Source organism: Meles meles, chromosome 6 (genome assembly GCF_922984935.1).
Source record: "Meles meles chromosome 6, mMelMel3.1 paternal haplotype, whole genome shotgun sequence".
NCBI lineage: Eukaryota > Metazoa > Chordata > Mammalia > Carnivora > Mustelidae > Meles > Meles meles.
This window is the reverse complement of record NC_060071.1, coordinates 12369910-12379894: the sequence shown is the minus strand read 5'-3', so window position 1 is coordinate 12379894 and position 9985 is coordinate 12369910. Positions and strand designations below refer to the sequence as shown.

Here is a 9985-nt window from a genome sequence, read left to right as displayed (position 1 = left end):
ATTTTGCCAAGAGGATTAAACACGACAGTCCTTCAGGTTGGGCTGAATTTTGAATGGATGTGGAAATGTCTGATCTCTGGGGACACACAGAGCATCACTAGAATGACACACTTAAGCTTCCCTTGTGATTCTTCTGTGCAAATATTTGTTCAATAGCTTTAGATCATCAGTCCCTATAGGAGGCTAAGCCTTGTGCTAGAGCCTCAGAGCCTAAATCATGCTGAAAATGGACATCCAGCTCTTTGAGAAAAGAGTCAGAAGGCCACAGATACAGTAAGTGAAATGTCAGAGAAACTCTAGAGCAGGAACTCAAGACCTGGCCTGGGAAGATGGGGGTCTAGGCCTTGGAAATGAGGTGCCTGTGGTATTGCACTGGGCAAGCCCACTTGGATGAGGTCCAAGCAGACCTAATACGCGGCATCCCCATCAAGCAGGTCTTGTCACCGGAGTCCTTCCATCGCCTATAGACACGCTTTTCCATCTGAACGCACACTGACAGCCAGGCATGCAAGTCCCTCCTGCATGTGACAGAACTAATTCCGGAGTCACCGTCTTCTCTGTCAGTCTAGAGCGACCCTTGAATCTCGTTCGTAAGACTCTAATTGGGAAGGAAAACAAATGTGTTTCATGGAAAGACTGTGACTTGACTCCATCATTTCTGTCAGTAGAGAGGAAATTCAAGTGCAACTCCTGTATATAATTACCCATCATGTCTTGAATACAAAATTACTGCTTTCACAGGGGAGACACATTCCACACACAAACACTGCAATAATATAAAAGGATAGTTGGGTGATAGATTTCATAAATGAAACAGACGAGCCGTAGAGACTTTTTTGCACTATTTTATTTTATGCCTCATGATGATATATACACGCTACAAATTTTTGTACAAATTTGCTACAAATCCTAGAGGATAGGATTTACAGACTGGATTTCTTCCCCTATGATCATAAACTGTCTCCCATCCTCTCTTTTCTTTTTAAAGATTTTATTTATTTATTTGACAGAGAGAGACAGATCACAAGTAGGCAGAGAGGCAGGGGGAAGCAGGCTCCCCACTGAGCAGAGAGCCCCATGTGGGGCTTGATCCCAGGACCCTGAGATCATGACCTGAGCCGGAGGCAGTGGCCCAATCCACTTAGCCACCCAGGTGCCCCTCCCATCCTCTCTTATTCCTCCCCTCGCTTCCTGAGGACCTGGAAAGAGGACCTGGAAAGGACCTGAGGACCAGGAGTCAGAAAAATTGGCTTCTTAGACTCCGTCACAAGCGACCTTTTGTGGGCAAAGTAATTTCATCCCTGCTCAGGGCTCTCCTCTCCAGCACGTGAAAAGCATGTGAATGGTGGTGCCTAGCCCGCCAAACTCCCACCCTGCTGGAAAAAACCACAGGATTTAGACGTAGGAGGTTAACGTTGGTGTTTGGTGTTGCTGCTGACTTGCATATTACTTTGGGTAGGTCACATAAATTCACAGAGGCCAAGTTAATTCACCTGCCTCATAAATTTGTCCTGAAGGAAGTAATCCGAAGTATTGCATAAACCACAGCGACTTATGGTAGCATAAGGTATTATTAATTAGGATCAAATAAGATCACGAGTGAGATCTTATAACTACTGTGCTCTGAAGACCACACAGTACGTGTGATACCGAATTTCTTAGGCAGCCAACCGTGCTGCGCCCATTTGCCATAATCGACCTTGAAGCGCTAGGGCGTTTTAGAGCCACCTCCTTTTATCATCAGCAGGGGAGAGGCTGGAAGATCCTGAGCAGCATGAGGCTCAGGAAGCCCACCGTGCCTTACATCAGCCCATCCTAGAAAGATTAGAGGACTCTAACGTTAGTGCCCGCAGTTCTTAGTCGTGCCGCTTCGAAGAATAAAGACTTCAAGCAGACGAAGAGTCGTGGGCAGCAAAGCTCAGTTGATAGAACAAGAGTATAAAGGTCCCAGAGAGGGACGGGGTCCTGAGTGGGTTGCCCCTGGAGTTTCTAAGTTTAGGGCGTTTGATGAGCTCCTTTGCAGAACTTTCTTAAGCAATCAGGGTGTGCTAAGTTGTGCGTAACAGGGGTTTGGTCACATATCTGTCTACCTATCAGGTTAATGTCCACATGCTGATGGTCTTTTTTTGCTGATGTCTGGGGGCTTGTGTCCTAACTGCCCCTTGCCCATGAGAGTGACAAATGCTTTGTGGTTAACAGTCTTAATTTCAGGACGTTTGGCAGAAGTCCTTTCTGCAAAGGCTGCAAAGCAGAATGTCAGTGAGGTCTGGTCTAAGCGGCATGACCTGATAGTGCGGTTTGATCTTAGCTGTACTGATTCCATCTTTTCTCTTTTCTTTTCTTATATATATATATTTATTTGACAGATAGAGACCACAAGTAGGGAAAGAGAGAGGAGGAAGCAGGCTCCCCGCTGAGCAGAGAGCCCGACTCGGGACTCGATCCCGGGACATGACCCGAGCCAAAGACAGAGGCTTTAACCCACTGAGCCACCCAGGCGCCCCGACTCCATCTTTTCTTGTTGGGGACCCTGGCCCTGACTCCCTAACTGTCCAACGAACTCCTGAAACTCAGACTCAGCGACTAACCAGTAATGGCCTGATGCTCCTCCAAGCCTGGGGAAGGTGGGAGGAAAGGAGGAGGGGCTCCTTTCTGTCCCAGAAATTCTAAGGTTCAATAGCAAGGGTGGGGGGTCAGGTGGAGCACCCATGTAATCTTCCTCTTGCTCTGGTCAAGCCAGTCCAGTGCTCAGCCGGGGCTTGTTCAACAAGAACCAGGTGAAACCCTTTTTAGATTAACACCACATGAGACTGAACTTCAGAGCGGCTTCTGGTGAAGTCTGTCCTTCTAAACTCAAATGTGTTCCCTTCACTGCCTCCCTCAATCTGTCAGGCATTCTAGAAGCACTCAGCCTTCTCCAAATGGACCCACTGATGCACAGTACACTTGGCCAGAGAGAGAGAGAACATGCCATCCACATGTCATCCAGCGTCCCCAGCATGTGGGACATCTTGAGCAGGAGCAGTAGAAATAACACTGGGACCTCCCTGCTTTTGGCCTTGGTTTGGAGCATGGGGTGGGCGGCCTTTATGACACCCCATGCCAAGCCAGAGCACCAGGACGTGGGTATGAGCTCTGCGCCGAGGTTCCCCAGGGTAACTTTTATAGTTCTGCTATAGTCATTATTTTTTAAAGGTCAAGATTTACATGTTTGTTTTGACTGGTTTTTCTTGGGCTAATCCAGACTGGGGGACCAAAAAAAAAAAAAAAAAAAGAAAGAAAAGAAAAAGAAGAAGAAATTGACACAAATAGATTAATAGTTTGCAAGTGAAATCTACAGCTCATTTTGGGAACGCTCCCATAAGAACCTTCTTTATCTCATTGACAAGGTCGAGAAAGAGGGACATTTCTGTTCAGCTCAGGGTCCCCAGGGGGGCTAAAAGCAAGTCCCCGAGAAGAACATCTGGTTGGCGAGGTCCAAGGATCAGAGCACCTGCGCACGCCTCCTGTGTTTACTCTGTGACTGGCTGTCCATTATCTACATAAAATAGGTTTCGGGGCTGGAAATAGGCTGTCCGTGCCAAGAAAGTCGGGAATGATAAGGCAGCCTGTTTAGCTTGGAATTCTCCCCATCCCAGCATGGGCGGGCCCCGCTGAGCCAAGACAGCTTTGGAACATTTTTCTGCCTCGTGCCTCTTTGCTGAAACCTCTACAAGTTTGGAGCTGGAGAGCAGAGGAGAGGCGTTGGGGGCGAGAGTGTGGAGAAGGACGCTGGTTCTCAGGATGCGGTTAGGATATTATTTATTTCTCTGTGATGATTTTCTGGCAACGATTTTCATTTCTTAGCCTCTGGAAGGAGTTGCACATCTCAAAAACAACACCAAAACAAACCACTTGAACACCCACACTTACAGGAAACTTTACCCCACGGGCCCAGCAGGCTTCTTAAGAAACAAGGAGGCCTGCCATTTGCAGCTCTGCCCTTGGCCGTCATGGATGCCAGCCCTGCGCACAATTTATCCTGCCCTTCTTAGAAGCATCCCCCACGCAGACTCCACTGGAAGCAGCCAGTGGTACCCATGCAGAAGAGGCAAACCCCCTCACTGTCAAGGCAGCCCCAAACCCAGCCCCATCACCCGTTACCACCCCGAATCAAAGCTGCAGCAGGAATCTGGTGGGAACCCTGAAGGTCATCAGCTTGGGGACCATCTGAAGCCTAGAATGAAGGCAGGAGAAGTGTGTGGAAAAACAACAGAATCCCATTTATTTGAGTCCCAGCTGAAGGCCAGTCTGGAAGATTAACACTTGACATGCTTTTTCTAGAATGTTCTCCAACAACTCTATTCTCCTTATCTCATAAGCTAGGGAAAGGCGGCTTTGGGAGGTGAAGCACTTCTTCCAGGGTCATGTTCCTCTGCCAGACGGAAGCACTGGGGTTTCAACCCAGGTCTACCCGGCTTTTCCCCACTGTATCAAATGGTCTGCCGAAGGTTGCCATTCATGGACATTACTTTCGCCTCTAAACTTATAAGACCCGGAGTGGTGCTGAGTTGCTTGTCTCAACCAGCAGAGGCTGGCTGGTCTCCATTTCTTGAGAACGAGAAGAAGGTTCCAGAACAGTGGAGGGTGTGCTGCACTAAAAAAGTGAGAAGGGCTATGTCCAGTCCTGCCTCTCCCACCTGTGCTTAGGCTCTCAGTCCAGGCCTGTTTCGCATAAGACTACAGTACACGATGCCACATATGTTTGCTGTGTTCTTTAAGAATGTTCGACGTGATTCTAGAAAATAAGAGAAACAGACCCATGGGGCAGGCAGAGGAGATAAAGAAGAGACTCAAGTAGCTGGTGAGACACATTAAACACAGATAAAGCCAGTGGAGCATACTGGTGCGTCCTGGTGGGAGGTGGGAAGAATGGAATACTTAAAACTGAACTAAGTTTATCTGAAGCGATCAGAATTCCCCAGGCCTTAAGTTGGCCATTCATTGTGTCCTCCCATCTTGGCTCTTCCTGTGCTCAGCCTCAAACACACACCTACCTCTCTCTTAGTGTCTCTGTAAAAACGAAAGAAAACAAACAAAGACAAAAACAAAACAACTATGCGCACATACACACACGCACACACATACACACACAATGTGTCAGAGAAACAGAAAGAGAAACTGTGAGCCTTGCCTAACCCACGACTCAAGTGTGATCCTTTAACCCTACCAGTACCTTCCATGGGTAGGTGTGTTACTTCTCCATTCTGTCTCTTTCCCCTTGCTTCTCATGGTGTGTTGGAAATGAGTTTGTTCAACTACGTGATGCAAACAGCTTAATTGGGCACGTGGGCCTTTACATTCCTGACCTCTGCACTAGGTGGCATGCTGTACTTGGAGGGCACCATTGCTTCCCGCTGACCACATGACCTCCCAGATTCAGCCTACCTTTAACTCTTGGTCTCCCAACCATAGGATATCCTGGTGGAGTGAGTCAATGGCAAAGAAAAGCAAGTCAACCCAGGGAGAGTAACTTGATTTTCTTACAAAACAATACTTAGGGATGATTTCCTGAAGTAATCATACTATTGGAATTTGCATTTATTTACTTAAAAATCCATTCAGTGTACTTTGGGACTTAGTCTCTGTGTAGGTACTTCTACTATTCATAAAGCCCTCTCAGCCATGGGGAACCTATGAGAGTGTTACAGTGACCTTATGAGGTTCCCCCAACAGATACGGTTTTTCCTATTACAAACTGAATTCCTATTACAAATGAATAAATGGGCTCAAGTCCGTAGAAAGAATTGCTTAAGGCTAGGTTTGTTACTAAAAGGAGAGTCTAGACTTAGAATCCTAAATAAATACCCTTTCTGCTATGCTACATACCCATGAAACATAGATTCCTATTCCCATGTGGTAACAACTGAAAGCTAGGGAAGATAAAGAGAGAGGCAAAGAAAGAAGATGGGTGGTAATGAACGATATAATATTTATATTTTACATATATGGCATATATCGTACTGTTTACTGAAGTTCTATTTGGGTTCCAATAATATTATACGTGTCTTATCCACAATACCTCTTTTCCTCAAAGTGCCAGAAACAATTCACCCTTGGTGAAAGGAAGATTGAGAGGTATTCCTGTTATGACGTGCCTGCTCACAAGTAGAAAATCCAGATTTCCAACCTAGGTCGACTGAGCCTAAGACTTGCTTCCTGAGATGCAATCATTGTAAATATCTTTGCCAGTTAAGAATCCATAAACTTTTAGTTTTTGAGTATTGTCTATGTGCCAGGCATTCTATGTGTGCCATCTTGGTTTTCCTTACACCAATCTTCAGAGAGCATCTCTAACAAGATATCTCCTTCCCAAAAGAATAAAATTTAGGGCTTTAGACTTAAGAGATGCAATGGGAATGGGGCTGACTGGCTCAGAAGAGCATGTGACTCTTGATCTCGGGGTCATGAATTCAAACCCCACGTTGGGTGTGGAGATTTTTAAAAAATAAATAAATAAACTTTAAAAAAGAAGAAGAAGAAAATTCAATGGGGAGCAATCAAAGTACCTTGCCAAAATGGGGATTGTCTTCAGTCCTTGATGTTGCCTTCAGGTCTCTTCCCAAGTAGGGTCACGAAGAAAAGACTATGAATCCAGGAATCAGGACTTGTCCCAGCAGACTGAATTAGTGAAGGCAGAATGAGTATCAGGGGACCAAACACAGCATGCAGACCTTCTTTGGATTCTGCTTCTAACAAACCAAACATAAAAAGACACCAAATATGGAGTAGGCATTAGATGACATTAACCAGTTACCTAGTTTTGTTTTGCAAGGTATGACAATATTACTGTGAATATTTAATAAAATATCTTCATTTTTTAGAATGTTTATGCACTAAAAGGACAAAATTTATAGACAAAAATTCATGATTTCTTGGGAATGCTCTAAGATACTTAAGCAAAAAAAGAAAAAGATGAAGGAAATTTAGCAAAAATGCTAATAATTCTAGGTGATAAGAAATATTCTCATTCCATTCTACTTTTATGTGTTTGAAATTTTTTATTATGAAAAGGAAAGAAAATATGTTGGTGGGGGACAGGGTTTAGAGAGGAAGGATGGAGAAGAGAGCTTGGGAGGGAATGGTCTGGAATAAAAGTGTTGGGGACACCTAAAGAGACAGGAGAAATGCTAAAACCAAGAAATGAACTCCATGGGGTGAAGGGGGTTTGTCTGGAGTCGCTACATATGCATATGGTACTATGACTTATAAATATATGTTTGATCTCCATCCCTATTAGCACAGAGCTCCTAAAACCCTGAAAATTTCTGTTAATGAGGTGACTTTTGGAAAGCTCCTTGGTAACCTGAAGATGGGAGCTGGTTGCCCATGGAATCAACCCTGTGATTATAGGGTTGAAACTTTCAGTCCTACCCAGAAATTAGGTTCAATCGCCAATGGGCAATGGTTTAACCAACCAAGCCTTTGTAATGAAGTCATCATTTAAAAAAAAAAGAAAGGACAGGCTTCTGAGAGCTTTCAGGTTGAGGAAGGCATGGAGGAGAGTGGGCATTCTGGGAGAGGGGCATGCTTAGGAAGAGTAGGAAAGCTCCACACCCTTTCCCCATATCCTGCCCTCTTGCATTTGGTTGTTCCTGAGTTGTATCCTTCTACAATAAACTGTTAATCTAGTAAGTAAGATGTCTCTCGGCCTTTTGTGAGCCTCTCTAGCAAATGAATCAAACCCAAAGAAGATGTTATGGGAAGCCCCTATTTATAACCTGGTTGGTCAGAAGCCTGGGTGAAAACTTGGACTTGGGATTGGCATCTGAGGAGAGGGGACAGCCTTGTAGGGACTGAGCCCTTAATCCATGGGATCAGATCCTACTTTCAGATAATGTCCTGTATTGAGTTGAATTGTAGGACACGCAGCCTGTGTCAGAGAATCGCTTGGTAGTGTGGAAAAAAAACACACATCATTATCTCATTAAACCTCATCATCATGGATCTCATAGAGTATATGGAATTGTGCCCAAATGACAGATAGGAACACTTGGGCCCACAGAGCTACAGACCTTGGCTTCAGGTCCCCTAGGGCCCTGAGTCACAAAGCGGTGCAGATGGGTGGGGAGGAGAATGGAGAAGCCCATCAGGCTGGGATCCGAAGTTCTTTCTATAAAAACAACACCAAGTGTTTGCACTGATCTTCGCTTGAACAAGACACAAAAATCAAAGACTCAGAGAATTAAAAATGAATATATTTACTTGAAAAATGTAACTCAAAGGTTAATGAGAACATAAAGGAGAGTCACCAATGGGAGTGCCCAAAGGGTGCTTTTCGAAGTTTAAACTTGTGTCAACCTCAACCTCACTGAAATTATTCCTAAGATCTCACCCACAATTGTGTGCAATTTGCACCCAGAAATTCCATCACACTGTAGTAGTTTGGTTATGAACTTGAAATTGCTTGCAGGAAGGGGGGGTGGGGGTTGTGGAGGAGTGTCTGGAAAGGGAAGGATAATTTAATCAGGAAAGGCTGAGCCCCTGAGGTGTGGTCTTTGAAGAAGATGCCAACCCAAAATGCTGCTCCCTTGGAACTGTGGCATCCAACGGAGGCAGCCTTCCAGTCATGTGCAAGATGGCCTCTTAATGGGGGGGTAGGGGGGTGCATTTCCTGCTTTGTCTTCTCCGCTCGGGAAACCAACTCATACCCACTCCTTGAGCCGGATCAGAGCTCCGCACTGAGGCTCCTTGTGTGAAGTCGTCGGGGAATGTGATCAGCATCCCATCTGCCACAACAACGGAGCTCTCAGAAACTTTGTGACTGAAAAAAATAATAATAAGGTTGGGTTTGTATTTGACTGAACCCTTTGCTCACTGTGTGGCCTTGGGCCAGTCAGGTGACCTGCTTGTGTCCTGATAAGTCAAACCAGCTGGGAGGTTGAGTAAGAGACAGGAGCCTCACTGGAAAACAGATGTTATGGCAGAGTTGAATGTTTTTTTCGAGTAAGTAAATTGGGGGCTGGCCCAAGGGGAGGAGGGAGTGGTGAGTTTGAAATAGTCAAGAGCAGCTGCAAGCCAAGGAATAGAGAGTGTTTACCAGAACCTCTTGCCAGCATGGTCAGCAGGGGTAGGATTCGTGTGGTCAACCCGGCTGCCTACTCGGAGACCCCGCATACAACCCCTTGGCGTGCTTACGGTTCCAAGAACCTCTGCGAACACTACTGGATCATAGGGGACCTCTTAACGCCCGAAGTGAAGGTCTCAAGGATCATGTCCGTTAAAATACCACCTCATCGAGGCTGCCCTGGGATCTCCTGAGGTTGCAAACCCTCCTGCACCCCGACACACTGTATTTTTGGCCAGTCCCTTCCTTGCTACTCAGCATCTCGCGTGGATTACTTCCGTTCTTCCCCCACCCCCACGAGGATGTGACTGTAGTCCATTTCGTTCACCGCTGTGTCCCCAGGGCCACACACGATCCCCACGACTCGTCTGTTTTCTCTGGGCTGCGAAGCCAGGAGGATTGAAGGTCACAGTCAAGATACACGGGAAAGCCATGAGTGTGCTTACTGAACAATGGTCCAGTCGATCTTTAAGTAAGTGGAGTGCAACCTGTCAGTGTTCTCAGTGTAACAGGACGAATGCTGCTGACATCAGAGGCACAGACCTACCTGAGGTCCCACAGCTCACGCTGAATTGCTGGGGCTTTTAGATCCTTGTTCCTACCTCCCTGTTCCGCGGCTCACCGGGCTCCAAGCCACTTCCAACCAGCTGTCTGTGGGCTCTTCCTAAAACGCAGACCTGGCCCTATGGATTCCCCCACGTGGCTCATCAACTGAAAGATAAACTCCAGCTTCACAGAAGGCTCTTCCTGATGGGAGCCCCGTCTACTTGTCCTGCCATCGCTCCCGCCCCTTCCTTGCCCTACCCTCCCTGCCGGCCACACTCCTCCCCCACCCCTTCCACTTAGTTGGACATCACATGCTTTCCAGGACTTCAAACA

The 9985-nt window shown here is 46.2% G+C and overlaps 1 long non-coding RNA gene across 1 annotated transcript; it reads right to left on the bottom strand.

Annotated features, from left to right (window-relative positions):
- Window positions 1-4702: 4702 nt before the first annotated feature.
- On the bottom strand, window positions 4703-8777 carry LOC123943362. Its single transcript, XR_006818620.1, has 3 exons — window positions 8691-8777; window positions 6549-6731; window positions 4703-4777 (listed from the first exon to the last, which is right to left on the bottom strand). It is a non-coding gene; the product is annotated as an uncharacterized LOC123943362 (long non-coding RNA).
- Between the last annotated feature and the right edge of the window lie 1208 nt (window positions 8778-9985).